The sequence below is a fragment of the Aphelocoma coerulescens genome, unplaced genomic scaffold (assembly GCF_041296385.1).
Source record: "Aphelocoma coerulescens isolate FSJ_1873_10779 unplaced genomic scaffold, UR_Acoe_1.0 HiC_scaffold_257, whole genome shotgun sequence".
In the NCBI taxonomy this organism is placed as follows: domain Eukaryota; kingdom Metazoa; phylum Chordata; class Aves; order Passeriformes; family Corvidae; genus Aphelocoma; species Aphelocoma coerulescens.
The window spans coordinates 157,981-175,919 of record NW_027183601.1 but is presented as its reverse complement, the minus strand read 5'-3'; the positions used below and the strand labels follow the sequence as shown (position 1 = coordinate 175,919).

The following is a 17,939-nucleotide window of genomic DNA, read 5'->3' as shown; positions in this document are numbered from 1 at the left end:
GAATATGTGAAAATGAGACACCAGCCCTGTTCATCTTCAGCAGGATGATAGTGACAAACCATACTTCAAAAAGAAGCAATTAAGAGGGAGCCAGTCTCACTGCAAGTATGTTGAGAAGTCATGGCCTGAAGGTCTGGGCCTCAGCCAACAGGGAACTCACCAAAGGATATGGGGCTCATTTTCTTGAGGCAAATTACTGTGAAGAATCAGGACTAAATTTGACTAAAAAACCAGTTGTGTCAATGCACTGTCATTTGCTGAATTGATTGAGAATCAGCACCAAACTCGGGCCTTCGGCCATAGCTCACAACCTCACTTTTTCATGTAGGCTTTTTTTGCTAATGGGAACCTTCCTTTGTTTTGGTTGGGTTTTTTTTTCCTTTTCCCCTTTTATTTGAATAAAGTCTGTGAAAAACCATTTGCTTTCACAAGGCAGTTAGTTTACACTCGAGGCAGCTGCTCTGTGAGCTCGAGCCAACCCTGTCCTGTCTTTAGATTCATTGCAATCTGGCCAGATTGTCACATATATTTTTAGTTTATGATGATCCTCTAATACAATTCCACACAGAGTCCTTCCAACAGTCTAGCTCAGGTTAATGAACTTCAGGCCAACTAACTTGCCATTAATCGTCAGGAAATGCCCTTCCTCTCTGTAACACATGCAATGTCAATCAGTGTCCTGTGCTGAAAAGACCCACGGTCACGCAGCTCAGTAGCAAACAGTTCCACGGGCAGAAATAAAACATAAAACCTAAACGCAAATTTGACTCCCCCATTCCTTCCTCCCCTCAAAAGTAAGAAGAATTTGGTCAGAGAAGGAAAAATTACTGGTTTGTTCAGTTCTTCGATACTTCAGCTAAGGACCAACACATTGTAAAACCTCCTCACCATGAACAGATCCAAAATAACTGAGGAAAAAGAGTCTGAAATGAAAAATGCTGAGGCTAAAGCTGGTTTCCCACCTTGGCTTCAGCTAGGAAATAGCACCGCACTGTGTTCATTATCACCTGCAAGACCGACCAGGGAAGGAAGCCAGGCATACACCTCGCTGAAACAGGGGCATTTCCAATGGAATAAAGAAGCTTTTATTTGCCCCATGTAGGGGTGGGAGGCACAAGGCTGAGGAGGGGCTGAGCAGCCTGGCTCCATCCTGCTAGGACCTCCCTGCGGGGCCCATAAATTGGGAACAGGCCGTAGGTTAAATGCCAAAAGACAGAAAGCTGAACTGCTGGTGCCCGGCCATCCTGACAGAGAGAGGGGCTGGACCTGACTGGCACATGTGGGATGCCACATCTCTGAAATGAGGTGTCACCTCCCTGCAATTGGTCAGATTTAGTGGAGCCTATAAAACAGATTGCTCTGAAGCTACTGTCTGAAACAAGAAAACCTGGGGCCAATTTACTAAACATAATTTATTCCAGGCCCTTTGTGGCAATAAACAGAGCTCTTCAGCCTTCTCAAACACACAGACAGTAAGGAGTTCTGTGCTTATGGGAGCTTTTTCAGATCGTTCAGCTCAAACCTATCTAAATGCAAAGTCTTGCATTCACAAATACTGTGTAGTTTCCGACTTCTCCTGGCATCATGAAGTCCAGAGCTGAAAGGACTGTGACCCATCTGCAAACACACGCTTTATAAACTGTATTCGTGTAACTCTTGGTTAGTTCTGTAAAATAAAAACCTTTATGGAATTGGAGGATAATTTAAAACCTGTTTCCAACACTAGGTTTCCGAGGTCATTTTGAAATTCAGAATTTTACATTCAAATAAAGAGTTACGGCTCAGTTTTAGTGAACCTAACAGCAATGCTGCAAATTGTGACAGCTGAAAATCTAGAGCAACCCAGTCATCATAAGCTTATAAATTCATTATAAACTTAATGAGTAAGTTGCCTAGGCCACGTAGCCTCAATATCTAATTTACTATCACTGATGCTAGAGTTTTTCTTTCTTTTCCTCATCTATCCTTGTTTGAGATGATCTCGAGGTTTTATTTTGTCTATGGAGTCAGAAGCCAGCAAAAGATGTCCCTTCTAGACATCAATAAAATAGCATGAGTGGCCTGTCAGACAAACATACTGCTTTAAAAGATTTAAAACTAATCACCTACAAGAAGAAACAAAAATTACCCCGCCTACAATTCAAATTGATTGAAAGGTACCTTATCTCTTTATGATCTCTTCCTTAAGTATATGTACTTTATATACATGCACACAAATTTAAAGCATGTTACTTTAACTGCAAATATACAAATACGTGTCCAATGCATTATGTAGATGTCTCACCTTGAAATTATCACACATATTCCAAAAGAAAAATTACTATTGAGTGGTTCAAAACTATACTATAATCATGAACTGGATATTGAATTGTCTTTGTTAATAAGAGAGAAAACTATAAGCATACATGACTCAGATTAGTAACTTATAAAATCAAATAGACTAAAAATAAAATTGCATCATTAGACTTAATATTCTTAACTTAGTTCTGCAATAACAAAGATGACATTCATCCAGAGCACAATGAAACTATGTTCTTGTACCACTTAGATAGATGGTCTGTTGATATATTATTTGGCAGAAGATGCTTTTCACTTTACCGTGTTCTATTTTATTTCATTGGCACCTCGCGCGTTGCGCCGGGTGGCTCATTCGGGGACATGCGCCGGCTCCCACAGCGCCCCGCCCGCCGCCGCTCCCCGCTGCTCTCGGGAGATCGCACACCGCAGGCGGCCCAAGCCCCGTCTCGCCGACGGCCCTCGCCACCCGCCGCCCGCCGCCGCGTTCTCCCGCTCCCTACCGGCACGAAGCGGCGCCGGAATCCCTCCTGTCCTGGAAAAGGTGCGCTAAAGAAAAAAGAAATGAACTCCGAACTTTCCACAAACGTCCCAAAAAACGAAGCCGCTGTGAGGGGCTTCGAGCTGGGCCTGGTCCCTCAGGGAACGGCGCTTTCCATTGGCTGCCGGAGTAGCCAGGGCTCCTATTGGCTGCCGCACGCTGCGACGCTTCCGATTGGCTGCTGCCCGACCCGCCGCCCCCGGGCCGCTGCTGCTGGGGGTCTCGCCAGGCGGGCTGCAGCCAGAGCAGGACACAGCGCAGCGCCAGCAGGCGTCCGGCGGTGCTCCGTGTCTGTCGGCGTCTGCACTTCAGACAGACAAATTGCATCCAAATTGCCGGCGATTTCCACCACCTGCTATTTCTCCTCTCTTTTCCTGGATGGATTTGACAGCGCTTTCTTTCCCCCCACAGAGTGGGAAAGCAAAATGCTCAGCTGCCCCTTGGCCATCTCCGCTTCCTTCCCAGCTCCAGCCTTGTCCCTCTTTCTCTCCCCTTTCCTTTGCACTAGGTTCTCCCTCCTCCTTTCCCAGGCAGCTCGCAGCAGAGACATTTCACCCACCGGCAGCACCTGCTTCCTCTCACTCCGTCCCAATTTGCCCACTTTGAACTACTGGAGCCGCCTGCCCGCGGAGCCGGAGCCGCCGTGCGCCTGGGTAATGGTGGCGTGAATGATCGCAGGGATTATTGGGGTGGGCTGGGCCTGGCCAGGTGCCTGGTGCCAGCAAAACCGCTCTGTCCCTCTCCTCCTCACCCTGGGCAGGGAACAGAACACATCAGGAAAGGCCCGAGGATCGGGAGAAGGGCACAGAGAGATCACTCACCGGTCACTGGAATAAGAGACACGACTGGGGGGAATAAATTGAATTTATTGTCAAACAAATCAGAGCAAGAGAATGAGAGGTAAACCTGCAGGGCTTTAAGCCTAGGAACGAGGACTTTTTCCTCGGCAGCTCGCAGCTGTACGAGGGGGATAAAGGATCCCCCGAGCAGCGGCTCTGCCCCCCCTCAATGGGGATGTGTCCAGACCCGCCGGTCCATGCCGGGCTTCTTTTTCAATTTCTTAATGAATTAAGGGAAAACTCCCTTTAGTCACCATTTCAAAGCCTTGAATCAAGGGGAAAACGGAGCTTCCCTCTCAATTTAGACCCGTAATTGATGCATAAGGAGGGTCTCCCCTAAATATAAACCCAAAGAAAAAGTGAATCAAGGGGGACTTTTGCTCAAATTAGCCTCCTAAAATGAGGGAAAATGCAGCGTCCTCTTCACTTTCCCTCAAGAAACACCATTTTGGGGGCTTTTGGACACGTTTTTCCTCTATGAAGGTCCCTTCAAATGAGGGTCCCCCTCGATGGAACTCTTATAATGGCACATAAAGGGCTTCCCTTTAAAACCAGGGACGGTGGTGTTTTGCCCTCAGTTTTAACCTTAAGATTATGAAAATGGGGCGGTTTCCCTCAATTCAAATCCATCAAACAGCACCATAAAGGCTTTCTTCTTCCAATTAGACAGGAAAATTAATGCAAAACAGTGATTCCCAGCCAACTGAGATACAAAATCATGAAAACGTTGTGTCAATTGAGACCCTCCAAACAGTAGATGAAGTGGGATCCTCCTAAGTTCAAGCACAATTAAAGAAATGGAGTGTTTTCCCCTCAATTAAAATCCTTTTTCTTCTCGTAACCCCCCCCGCCCCCCTTTTTTTTGGGGGGGGGGGGCGAGGCACTGGGAGCACTTCCTCCTCCTCACTGGTCGCACTTGGGGCTGCTGCACGTTGGAGAGTGGTGGGAAGTTTCCTCCCAGTTCCCTCCCAGCGTTCCCAGTATCTCTTCCAGTGCTCCCACTGGCAAAACACTGGGGGGCACTGCATGGTCTGATGATGGAGGGGTGCATTGTCGAGGATCACAGAGGGGCCCGGGGGGTCCCAGGCATCCCTGGGGGGGTTCCAGATTCAGCAGTAGGATTTTTCAGACTATGAGTGAGCTATGTGGCCTTTGGAGGTGTCCCTTCCTCTCCTGCTCACAAGAGAGCAGCTCAGAGGTGATTTGGCTCCTGAGCGTTTCAATTTAGGCCCCCAAAGAGAGGAGGAGCTGCTGCCCACATTACACCTTACAGCTCTGCCAAGGGGCATCTAACCCCATGTGTGCTCAGGAGGTGGGGATGCAAACCCCAAATCCCATCTCTGCCTCCCGCTGCAGTCCTTCAAGGGGTTCCTCTAGTCTGGAAAACCAGTTCCATAGCTATAGTAAACCCAGAGTCTCCTGAGTGAGAAACCACGTACTTGTAATTCCTCTGCAATAGCCTCATCCCACCTCCAGCAGCCCCTGGGAAGTTGCAGGCAAGAACACCTAACCTGGTAAGCAACTCCAATTCTTGGCAGATTTCCAGGACAATGCAAAAACATTTCAAAGTATTTTTTCAAAACATCTGCTTATTGTCCTTTAATGCAAAATAGTGATTCCATACCAGTCCTAAGAAGAGCAGGCCCAGAGAAGACCTTGCTCTCTACAACTCCCTGACAGGAGGGTGTAGCCAGGTGAGGACTGGCTGCTTCTCCCAGGCAACCAGTAACAGGACAAGAGGAAAGGGCCTCAAGCCGCACCAGGGTTGGGCATCAAGAGGACTTTCTTCCTGGAAAGGGTGGTCAGGCCTTGGCAGGGGCTGCCCAGGGAGGTTTGGAGTCCCCCCGTTCCTGGAGGTGTCCGAGGAACACCTGGACATGGCACTCAGTGCTCTGGGCTGGGTGACAAGGTAGGGATTGGGCACACGTTGGACTCGATGACCTTAGAGGGCTTTTCCAACCTCAGTGGTTCTGTGATTCTCATGATTCCAAATTCATTTGCAAAAGTTCTCACACCTCTAGTCACACCTTAGCAGGTGTGTAGGCCCAAGCTCATACATTTGAGAGATTTACTGCCTCCAGTGGGATCTACACCGCAATTTCAGGAAGAGGCAGGACTTGAGCCGTTACGAGAGAAAACTTTGCAAAAGCATTCCCTGGAGAGACATCCTGAAGGAAGGTGTCTCCCCCTCTTCTGACCATAGAGGGAGCTGAGTCTCCAGCGTTAATTCTAAAACTTTCGAGCTCCAAGTCTGACTCCCAGAAATTTTATTGGCCCCGCTTCCCAGCACAATACTCAGGCCTCACATGTCGAGGAAAAAAGCAGTGCAGATTAAACAATTAATGCTTCTGGGTACTGTTCTCCTCTAAACTACACACAATCCCAAAGGAACAAAACCCTTAAAGAAGATGGATTGCTCTCACTAGCACAAGAAGGAGAAATCTGACAGGGATCTACTTCATCATTCTGCCAAGGCTTTGTCAAACACCTCAGCTCCTGCACTTCAGGGAATAAGAAGTGGCTTATAAGAAGTGACTTTTATGTCAGTGAGCATGTTATTATGGATTAATCTCGCACTGGAGAACAGTCTTCATACCCTACTGCATCACCCAAAGAGTCTGGAGGCTGCTGCCTAGTGAGCTCCTGAGTTGTATCTTCCTTGTCAATCTTATCAGCCCCTTGTTTGATTGTAAAAACGTAAACAAAATGCAGCAAGCATTGGCCCAACGGCTCAGGACTTGCATATCTCTTCCAAAGAGAGGGAGAAAAAAGAGTGTTTCTCCCAAATCACAGAGTTTAAAAGTTCATGTTATCTACATATATTTTTAAAAGAAAAAGAGGAACAGTAAAATATCAGGTAATATGCCAGTGGTGCTCCACTCTATTTCTGTTCTCTTCTTCCACTTGTAGCATCTCTAAGAATACTTTAAAACCAGCCAACCAACCAAAACAACAAAAAAACGACGTTGAAATGAAGCTGAACAAGAAGCAACCGGGCTGCTGGCTTGTGGGCACTCCACTGCCTGAGTTCCAGTAAGGGAGTTTATCCTCTCCGCAGTTTTGAGCCAGATCCCAAAGTACTGAGCATCAGCTTCTAGCTTTTTTAAGAATTTAACTGTAAGAAAAGCTGCTGGGGAGGGCCATGCTCCAGGCATATTCATGGGATTTCACCCGTGCAGCTCTCTAAGCTGAACTTGTGTCTGTCTTTTCCTCTACCTTGCTGGGCTTGGCTCATGCGTTTCTTGAGGGGAAGGCCCTGCACTGATCAAAGCATGTACTGACCTCAGATAAACAGCTTCTGTCAGTGTAGATCTATCCTAAATGGACCATTTCCCAAAGTAATTCAAGTACCTGAATTTCACTTACTCAAAACTGCTTTTAAAGAAACCTGGTTTAACACATTCCGTTTCTAAGCAACTACTGGGCAGCGCTCCTTCACTCCCTGTCAGTGTTATTCTCTGACCCTTGGAGAAAGGCTTTAAAGCAACAAAGGGCTTCTTAAGCACCAATAACTTACTCAGTCAAGAATTCAAATCAATAGCAAGGGCAGAGCCTGACTTCAAAACCTATTTTAAAACAGAATTTAAAAGCAGTTGCATTGCCAATTGACAAGATTAGAAAGGTTTCCTTAGCAGTTGTGATTACAAAGGAATGAACTGTGCAGGGAGAGGACCGAGCATGGAGCAGGTGGGGGGTAGGGGGGAAGAAGGGGGAAACCTTCCTTTGCACTGTGGGTTTTTAACCATCATGGTCATATCTCAACCAGTCTAATCCCAAAAAAGGAAAAGCTTCCTGGACATTTTTCATTTCAGCAAGAGCCTAAGGAAGCCCTCAGCAGCAGGAGATTGGAATAACTGCAATCCCTTGAGCAAAGGGAGCAGGGCGTGCTCCTCAAAGCCAGACCTTCATCCACAGCACCCAGAAGGTAGCAAAACAAGGCTACAACAAAGCCTTAAGTGGGGAATGGGTTATCAAGGGTTTTATAAGGAAAGGTCTGAAAAACAGGACCTGGACGGTGAGAGAGGAAAGAAATAGCAAGATAGCTGAGGCCTCTTGGAAAAAAAAAAAGGGGGGAAAGGTCGGGATTAAATTCTAACTCAGCTGGAGCTGATCTTAAATGTAATAGGGGGAAATTGCAGCAAGAGGAGACTTCTTTATAGCAGCCAAGTACTGGGATAAATTCACTATAGAAACAGAGAAATCTACATCAGCAGCAGCTCTCTGCAAAGAGGTCAGGCATCCGTTCCTCATGGCAAAGCAGGGCACAGGGAATTGTGCCAGACAACCTCCTCCCCAGGTTGATCCCAGCCCTAATTTCAAAAAATTGCACAAAAATGTAATTATGCATTAACACAGCAAAGTCTTCTTTCCAGCTTATCAGGCTTTGAGATGCCTTAGATTGAGATGCAAACCCAGCTCCTACCACTGTGCTGTGCTCGGACTCTCCCCCCCTTTCCCCAACCCCATCTCCTGAGCAACCAACAGCTCGCAAGGAGCCGGCACTCCTGGAATTTCACACTCGGCATCTCTTCCAAGCTCAACAGGTGAACAAACAGGTACTCCAACACCTCCTTCCTTTGTACTTCGGGCAGCACAGACCCACTGGGAGAAACTGGAATCCAAGGGCAGATGTAAACATGGGACTCCTGCTTGCCACTGTCTCCACCCGTTCTCCAGCTCAGCCCTGGGCTGGGAAACAAAAGACAAGAAACATTTAAAAAACATCCTTGAGGTGTCTTGAGAATGCCCAGGCCTGGAAGAAAGACCTTCCCATCGCTCTCTTGGCCTTTTCCCACTCTGAGGAACTGTGCAAATGCACAGCCACACCCAAGCTGAACAGCCTGGGATGTTTTCTGCACACCAAACGCCACGTCCCAAGCACCAGGAGCCTGAAGATGCCCTGGATTGCAATTCACAGCATCAGTGAACCCTGCACAGGACAGCCAAGTCTGACAGGAAAAACCTCACTGCTCCAGGCTACTTGGCTCCTCCCAAATCCAGGCCAGCACTCCAACAGGCTCTAAGAACAAAACAAGAAAGAAGGGAAATGATGCTTTTTGTTTCAGTTGAGCTGCACATTTATCTTTTCCCTTTTTGCATTTCCAGGATGCAGGAAGTGAGAAGGAACTTGAGGAGATGTGCTCGGTCCGAGAAAAATAATTTTGAAAAAACTGTGCCTGCCTGGGCAGCTGCAGTTATTGCACAGGCATTCAGGGCTGACAGTTCCCTGCGGGGAGAGCTCAGCACATGTCCACAGAGGCAATCCCAGCATCTGAAAGAAAGAAAGAAGCAGCAAAAGGTGATTGCTTCTCTTTCCAAGTTATTTCAAGTGCTCACACCCAAACCAACCTTTGCTCTTGATGTGAATTATGCTTTCTGGGGGAAATCAGCTGATTTCCAAAGTTCCCTTCCTGCCCCGTGCCTGATGTGCACAGGAGAAAACCCCTTCCCTGAAGGGACTGTGCTCCCTCTAATCCCATTTGCCCAGTCTGTTCCATGGGGATATTGCCAGCCTGGGGCAGCAGAGGCACCCGCAGCTCTCAGCACTCTCTGCTCCAAGCACAGCTCTGGGCTCCTTTGCAGACTGCCTCTGCCATGGGGTTTTCTCCAGGAGAAGCCAAGGAATTGCTCATGGAAGGGTGGAGATTAAGTTAGCCCAAAGGGAAGTAGAGAATAAATATCTCATTTTTCCATCAAAATGCTCATGCTCTGCCCTACAGATTATTTCAAGTTTTTCCCACAAGCTTTGCCCTACCCATCACCTCATTTTTACCCCAAAAAGTAATTTTCTATATCCTCAAGAATGTCTCAGTGTCTATCCCCAAAATTTTCACTGTGTCTCTGCAAATGACTGCCTCAGTTTACCTCATTATGTTCATTCTCTTCCCTGGGGATTGCTTCAGATTTTCCTTCCGAGCTGTCCCTGTCTGTCCACTTCTGATTTCTTCTTTTTTACAAGAAAGTATTCATTCACTACCTCTGGAGATTATCTCCAGTTTTACCCCCCAAACTTTCCCTAACATTCACTCTTCATTGCCTGATTTTTACCTCAGTATGTTCATTCTCTCCCCTAGAGATAACCTCCGATTTTACCCCCAGTATTTTCCCTACCTGCCCGCTAACTATTTACTCTTTTTGACCTATAAATATTCTCTTTCTGCCCTGGAGATTTCATCAAGTTTTACTATGAAATATTTCACTATCTTTCCAGTACTGTCTCACTTTACCTCACGATGGACACTCTCCCTGCCACACATCCCCCCAGATTTCACCTCCAAAATTATTGCTACTTGTCCACTACTTATTACCTGATTTTCACCTCCGTATGTCTATTCTCTGCCCAACAGGTCATTTTAATTTCTACGCCCAAAACTTTTCCAACCTGTCACCTAGTGACTGCCTCAGTTTAGCTCAAAAATGTTGTCTCCCCTAGACATTAACCTCAGACTTTACCCCCAAATTTTTTCCCTGTCTACAAGTTACTACCTCCCTTTAACTTCAGTATGTTCATTCTCTGCACTACAGACTCAAATTTACTCTCAAAATCTCCCTGCCTCTCCAACACTGATGACTTCCTTTTTACCTCAAAACACTTATTTATTTTCTACCATGGAGGTTACATCAAGTTTCACCCCCAGAATTTACTAATACTCCCACAACTGATTCACTCAGTTTACCTCAAAAAGTGTTCATTCCCTCACCTAGAGATGACCTTGTATTTTACCCCCAGAAGTTTCCCTACCTGTGCACAACTGATTGCTATAGTTTACTTCAAAATCTTCATGCTCTCCACTACAGGTCACCTCAAGTTTACTTCAAACATTTTCCATACCTATCCATTACTGATTATCTCAATTTTTACCTCAAATAAGTCATTCTCTACCTACAGACACTGGATAGTAAATCATACAAAGATCTAAAAGTCTGCACAAGAAACAGCAGAAGGTTTTCCATGAATAACACAAGTTCCTTTTTTCCTCTCCTCCACCTAGGACTGCTACCAAGAGACAAGAGAGTTGTTATCAACACTCGAACCTCCCAAGCGTTGTTATTGCTCAGAGAGCTGCGCCGGCACTGAGCTACTCCCATGCGCCTGCAGGGCTTTGGGGAGGGGCAAGACCGTCCCACTCCTGCACTTTCCTGGAGAAATTTCAACGCCCTAAAAAGTCATTTCCCTTCTCTCTCTCTGACCCAGGGCCAAAGCAGCTGTGTAGAACAACATGGACTATTCATGGAAAGGATGAGTCAGTTGTGGGAAAAACACTAGAGAAAGACTATCACCCCAAATTTCAGGGTGAAAACACACTGCTTGTTAACAGGAGCACACAAACTCAGTTAAACCAGAGAGGAAACTGCACACCAGGAAAAGAGCTGAAAGATATGCTCTGCCTTGGTTGATAATTCCAAAGGAAATTCCCCACCGATCATAGGCAATTACCTATAATTTTACCTCCATTATCACTGGATTTCTGACTTGGGTTTCTGTGGAAGTGTTTCACAGATGCCTTGAGGGGTCAGGGGCTTGGTTGGATTCTTTGTGGTTAGTCCTGACAGGCCCAAGCCAAACCCACCCACCTACATCAACGCTCCACCCCAAATTTGCATGAAATACTGATAACAATTTATAAATACTCCCCTTCCCTGTCCTTCCTTACACATCCATAGAGCAAATGTACTCTATCCATTGTTCCCAAGAGCACCTCTCCAGCCCAAATCCCAGTTTTCACAAACACAAACCAAAGAGACCTAAGACAATTATTCCATCAGTGCCTGCAATTCTGAGCTCCCTGTTCCCTGCCACTCACACAGCAATCTCACCTCAGCCCAGAGACTCCCTGTCCCCAAAGGGAAACACAACCTGATGGGGCACAGCTCTGGCACCACATTTCCCCTTGTTCCTGGAAAGCCCCAGGTAAATCCAGTCCCTCAGACCTTGCATCCCTGAACACCAGGAGAGCTGGAGTTTTACCCAGATCCCAGTGCCCTGCACAGCTGCACTGACACGAGCACAGGCTGATCGCTCTGCCCAGCACCATCCCTCATTTTCCTCCCATTGCTCCCCAAGCGTCCCCAAACCACCCCGTGTCTGTGCCGGGGCCAGTGCCTGCCCCGAGCCCAACCAGAGGCTGTCACCCAGCCCTGCACCAGCTCCCACCCCTGGGAGAGCTGGGAATGCACTGAGAGCTCAGCTCCCTGGGCTCCCCAACACCCAAACCAGTCCTCAGACACACAAATAATGCCCAACCTGCCGCTCCGGGCACAGCCAAACACCACAACTCCATCATCCCCAAGGAACTCTGGCAGTTACCTCTTCACCTCTGCCCTTTTCCAAAAGACACAAGTAGGACTGGGCTGTCAGAAATGGTATTCCCTAGGCAGTTCATCCCAGCAGAGAGGAGAAGAGGAACCCTGTGTCCCTCTGACTAACCCCACAGCATGGGCAGGACCGGCTGGGCTTTTTGTATTCAAAATTTTAAAATGAACTGAAGAACCTGAAAGGCAAAAAACACCACACACATAAGGTTAGAGCCAGTCAACACACACACAGACAGACACACTCTCAGACACCCCTTCTTCAGCTTACACTCTGACTGCAGCCCTTACTAGAAACACCCCTCCCAAAGAAGATGTTAAAGCATCTTCCGTCTGCTTCTCCTTGATGTGGAACAGTAGACCCTGGGAAAATTGGTAACATCAGTGACCATAGGGATCAAAATCTGCCTCGGGGACCTGCAAGACAGCATGAGGCAGTCTACAAGTAGCTGACAGCTAGGAGTTATCCCCACACCAGGCCCATAAGCTTTCTACCCAAAAGCCCACAGACAAGAGAGGAGAGTTTTAAAACTGTTCAAATGAGCCACGACTGAATGTGCCAGGGCAGGGCAGCTCCAAGCATAAGTGGCACATGGACACACAGTGCATCAAATATAAGCAAAGATGACACGAAGACTTGAGAGAACGCTTCAGAAGATAAATTCTTGAGACCAGGATGCTTTGAGACGACGGAAGCTATGGAACTACTGCAGTGAGGAGGGTCTAGTACACTGCATATAGAAGTCCAAGGGAATGGCACATGAAAAAAGATACTACCAAAACTGAGAAGGAAGACGGATAGGAACATCTTGTGTACTTCTGGTCTCAAAAAGCAAAACCATAAAGATGCCAGAATAAGCCCAATCCAGAAAAGTATGCAAGTACTCCCGCTGCCGATATGGCCCAGAACGATGCCTGTAAAGAACTGAGACATCACAAAGCCCTGTGACACTGAAGACAACGGACACAAACCACATCACATAGACACAAATTGAAACTGCCCAGCAGTTTCACCTGATGGGCCCAAGATTCCTAGTGCAAGATGAGCCAGAGGCCCACGATGCCGAAGGAAAGAAGGCTCTACGGCAGTAGTATGTGACAGTGAAATGTAAACTCCCTATGAGAAGTTAGTGCCAAAGCTGGTAAGAGGATGCTCAAGAAGTGCAGCAGGCCTAGAGAAGGAGGCAACGACTGCCAGGTGATACAAAGGGTTCCCTAGAGAAGGATTCTGCCGCCAAAGGCTGAAGTGACATCACAAAGCATGACCGACCGACAAATGGCCAAGATGCAAGATGCCCACGTGTTATGCTCAAGAGTGTGGCTACACTGAAGAGTAGGCAAAATTTAGACCATGGCAATCATGCCAGACCCGAAGGCAGGCTCCTCGGGTGAAAAGACGGACAATGACATCAAGACTCAAAATCCAGTGATGCGAAGCTCACGAGAACATGGAGATGGGTTGGAACTGCCCGGCCCGGCAAAGGCTCGAGTGATGCTGAAGAAAAACTCCCTTAACCTCCAAGGGGCCCGGCCCAATACAGCCCTCTCCTCTCAGCTAACTTCAAATTGCCTCCTGTGATTCCAAAGGTGTTTGCCTTCTCCCAGCCAACAGTCCCCACACTTAGCTCTCTGAAGACCAGCAGACGAAATCCATCCTCGACAGAAAACATTGCTTCAGCACCGTGGACGTCAATACATGGCCCACAGTCCACTTCGGCGGCTGCAAAAGACAGAACAATGACAAAATTCAGACTGTGATGACACGTCCCAGAAGTGACCCCTTGCACAACGCCCCTCTCCCTCATAACTGCCGAGGCTCATCGCTTACCGGCCGTTTCCAAACTTAGGCTCTGCACCTACTTGTGGTACCTAAGACAACAAAACAAGCTGTGACTATCGCCCTCCAGAAGAATAACACGCGGGCTCCCTCTGCACCGCTGGCCCAGGCTCACCTCAAATCTTCATCCGACTCCGGAGGTGGCCCGGACGATACCTGCAAAGCGAAAAGGGACACGCTTCACATGCTGCCACGTACCTCTCACCTATCAGTCGCCCCACCTAAATGCCAACTCACCTGCTCGCCTCTGTCCCTTGGCATGCCTAGGGCAGCAGCAGCACCTGCAGAGAAGCAAAGCAGAAAAACATGCTGAGAGACTGAAACCACAGCCTCCCCGCTCCAACTGAAGTACACCACACCCATACCTTAAGCTTGCACGCACCTGGCCTCCAGCATCCCCAGGGCCAGCACACCTTCCCAGTGGACCACCTAAAATGCACAAACAAAAACGGATGCTTAGAGCTGCACCAGAAACTGATACCCAAGCAGTAACAACTCATTCTGTCCACCAGTCACCGCTCACCTCGCTCCATCGACCTTGACCACTGCTATTCAGCATTACTTCCTACAAATAAAGATGAAGAACAAAGCTGTAACACAGTCACCATTTACATTTGCCCTGCAAAGACAAACAGTGACTGACCTTCCTGTGGCAACCACCTCACCTGCTATGGGGGCACTCTGTCACAGGTTCAATCCATCTGCAGCTGAAAGAAAGTTATGACAAAAGTCAAAGTACTGCATGAGAATTTACCAGCTCCAGACATCTTGTGTCAATCTAGAAATACCATCTTGAGTCCAACTAATCCCTACATTACAAATGTCAAGTCCCTAGGACTTATCCTATTACACCTACACCCAGACCATGTAGCAAGGCAAAGCAGCCCCGGCCCAAACACACAGACACCTGTGACACAGGAGATGACAAACAAGGGGATGCAACAAGGAGAGGAAACTCTCAGCAAGAAGAATTACCAATGAGATGACCTAGATGAGGCCGATGAGGCTCAAAGAACTCCGGCAGAAAAAGACCCTAACAGAAGGGCTTATGCCAAGAACCGCAAAGATGGATGCCCGAGAACCATACGGTTGGAATGCTCCACCTATCCTCGCATTCTCACAAGTCCTAATCTGTTATAATGGATCATTGTGGTGCACAGCTGTCAATACAGCTCAGAGCAAGACTGTAAAAGGTGTCTGACTTGATATTGCTAAAGAGAGATGCGATTCCGATGCATGTCCAAGCTTGCAAGTCAAAGGTTCAAGAGTACCAGCGTCGGGCCAAGGAATGCAAAGGAGACGCTAAGGATGATGCCCAGCATTTCTGATAAGCCCCTCAAAGGGGTAAGGCAGAAGACATGTGACACAAGATGCCCAAAAGACACAGAACACACAATAGACAAGTGACACAACACACACCGGGACTGCTCTGCCCTGTACACCTCAGCATTGTGATCAAAAGTGAGACTTTCCCTTTACATGGCCTAAGGGGCCCTCTCGTGGACATCCCCATCTCCAAAGCTAATTCAAAAATCCCTCCCACCAAGTCCTGACCCAGCACACCACTCTCATCCCCCTCCCTGAGGTGTAGCCCTCGACTTAGCTCTCGGATATCCAGGGATGCAAATCCTCATCAGGTGCAAAAGAAGGCCGCCTCGTCCTCTGGGGAGTTCCTGCCCTCAGTGAGCTGTTCTCTCTTAGTCTACTACAAGAAAGAAAACCAAACATCAGTGCCTGAACTCAGCAGCACATCAGCCAAAACCCAACAATTCCACTACTCACCGTCTCCTGAGAACGCCCCGGTCCTCGGCTCATACACCGTGGCCGCACTCCAAGGCTGCCGGCGCAGGGTATACCTGGGTTAAAAGGAGACAAGGTGATGGGGCATTGCTGAAACTTGAGTGGACCCTCGCTCCTCCCTCCCTCCCCGAGTCGCTGCAACTCCTCAACCATTGCCAAAGGCTGCCCAGATGGCACCTTCAAACAGAAAAGGTACAGGCTTCATCGCAGAGTCCTGTAATAGTTCTGGAAGGCTCACAGGGGCAGCTCAAGGGTGATAAACTGGCTCCATCAGCTGGTCCATGAGGGGGTTCAGCCCCTGTAGGCATAATACGAGTGGGCCACCTAAAACACACAAATGGATGCTTAGACAATGCATGCTTTGAGCTGCCCCAGAATTTGGCACCCAAGCAATAACTGGTCTTGTCCACTGGTCACTGCTTACCTCACTCATTTGACCTTGACTGCTGATATCCAAGTTTACTTCCTAAAAACAAGGACAAAGAACAGCCCTGCAACATAACCACCATGAAACACCACCCCTGAAAAGCTGAATGATGACCAACCTTCCCAAGGGAGAAGGGGCAAAACAAAATGGAAAGGCACATACCGATGTAGTGTCCAAAAGTGCTGCATTGCCGAGGTAGGTTCCACCTGAAAGTGCTCGACTGTGACCTCTGTCTGGAAGGGTGTCTCTCATGTTGGAGTAGCAATTTGAATGCTGCAGACCACCTGTAAAACACAAAAAATCAAAGGCTACTTATAGTTTCATCACTAATACAACAACTCCAGTAGCATCCAGTTCTGTGCTGGAATCAATACTCATCCAGCTCATGGTCCCCCCGGTGCCAATACCCTGCTGCTTCAAGCACTTCACCTCTTCAAAATGAAAGTCCCAACAGTGAGGTAAACGTAGAGCCCAAAGTCAGGCCATAGCTTGGACTTCAGGCACCGACCCACCTCGTTGCTGTGCTCCTCTGGCCTCCTCTGTTCATATCAGGTTTACATCCTATCCATCTGCAAAAGAATTATTTGTCAAAGTTACCCAGACAGACAGGGAAAGCTTAGCCTTTCCCAAGTTCTCATTCCTCAAAGCAAACTGCCTAGGATCCCACAACAGTGGGCCTTAGGACAAACTACTATAAAACTGCAAGACACCACTGCACCACTCCCACATCTCCACTGAACACCACACAGACTGGCCACAGTCACTCTGTCCGAGGCATGGCTCAGGTGGCTAAGCAAAGCAAAAGGTTCCCTCTAAAGTCTCCTTTCTTCTCCACCTACCCCCCCTCAGGACTACTCTACAGGGCAGAGCAATTCCAGGCGAGACACAAACTCAACACATTATACTACAAACAGTAGGACACAAGGATGATAAAAAAAGCTCTCGGCAAGAAGAACGATGGCAAGAAGAAGAGACGACGCCAAAAGAGACAACCGAGGGTGTGGCAATGGTGGATGAAGGAGGCTCTAAGGAGCAGAAGAAAAGACTGTAACAGTGACCTCTTCTAAGAACTGTCAGTCACAGTGATCAAGATGGCTGTGAGAGACAATGCCACATTTAGAATGCTCCCATCTCCTGACAATCTTACAAGCCCCAGGACATTACAGCTCACGGCTGGAAAGGATGGATGGCAGTACAGCCGGGAACAAGGCCTCAAAAGACATCTGACTCAATGCTTCCAAGATGTGATTCCAAGATGCGGCCAAGCCCACTGGTAAAAGAACAAGTGACATTGGCATCCTACCAAGAAGTATGAAAGTTCAAGAACCTAGAGATGATGGCCAATGCTTATGATAAGCCCCTTAAGGATAAAAGGCACAGAGATCTGATCCGAGGGATGCCAGAAACACAAAACACACACGGGACGAGACAACACACACTGGAACTGCTCTGCGCTGCACACCCTACAGTTGCAATCAAAAGTAGGGCTACTCCCTTTAGCTTACCTAACAAGCCCCTTGGAGAGCATCCCTTTCCCCTACACTAATTTTTACATCTCTCCCAGGAATTTCCAACCCACTACCCTGCTATCATCCCATCTCTAGGTCCTGGCCCCCAACTTAGCTTTTAGGTGACCAACAATGTGAATCCACACTGGATGCAAAAGGAGTCCACCTCAGCCCTCTCCAAAGGCACTGTGATCACCAGGTTGGCATCTTAGTCAGCTATGACAAAGAAAACCAAAATCAATGCACCCGTGGAGTGGCATACAAGCCAAATCCCAACAAGTCAGCTACTAACTGGGACCCTGCTCCCACTCCCACTCATACTTACAGTCCTTAGCTTACCTATCAGAAGCCTCCATCTCCAATGTCATCTTGGACCCAG

General features: G+C 47.8%; 2 long non-coding RNA genes across 2 annotated transcripts; both read right to left on the bottom strand.

Annotated features, from left to right (window-relative positions):
• Positions 1 to 5,595: 5,595 nt before the first annotated feature.
• Positions 5,596 to 13,598, bottom strand: LOC138101377 (uncharacterized). The gene is made up of 2 exons (XR_011147121.1): positions 11,984 to 13,598; positions 5,596 to 8,947 (listed from the first exon to the last, which is right to left on the bottom strand). It is a non-coding gene; the product is annotated as an uncharacterized lncRNA (long non-coding RNA).
• A 747-nt stretch (positions 13,599 to 14,345) lies between these two features.
• LOC138101375 (uncharacterized) lies at positions 14,346 to 16,332 on the bottom strand. Its single transcript, XR_011147120.1, has 5 exons — positions 16,215 to 16,332; positions 16,050 to 16,091; positions 15,608 to 15,949; positions 14,491 to 15,527; positions 14,346 to 14,390 (listed from the first exon to the last, which is right to left on the bottom strand). It is a non-coding gene; the product is annotated as an uncharacterized lncRNA (long non-coding RNA).
• Between the last annotated feature and the right edge of the window lie 1,607 nt (positions 16,333 to 17,939).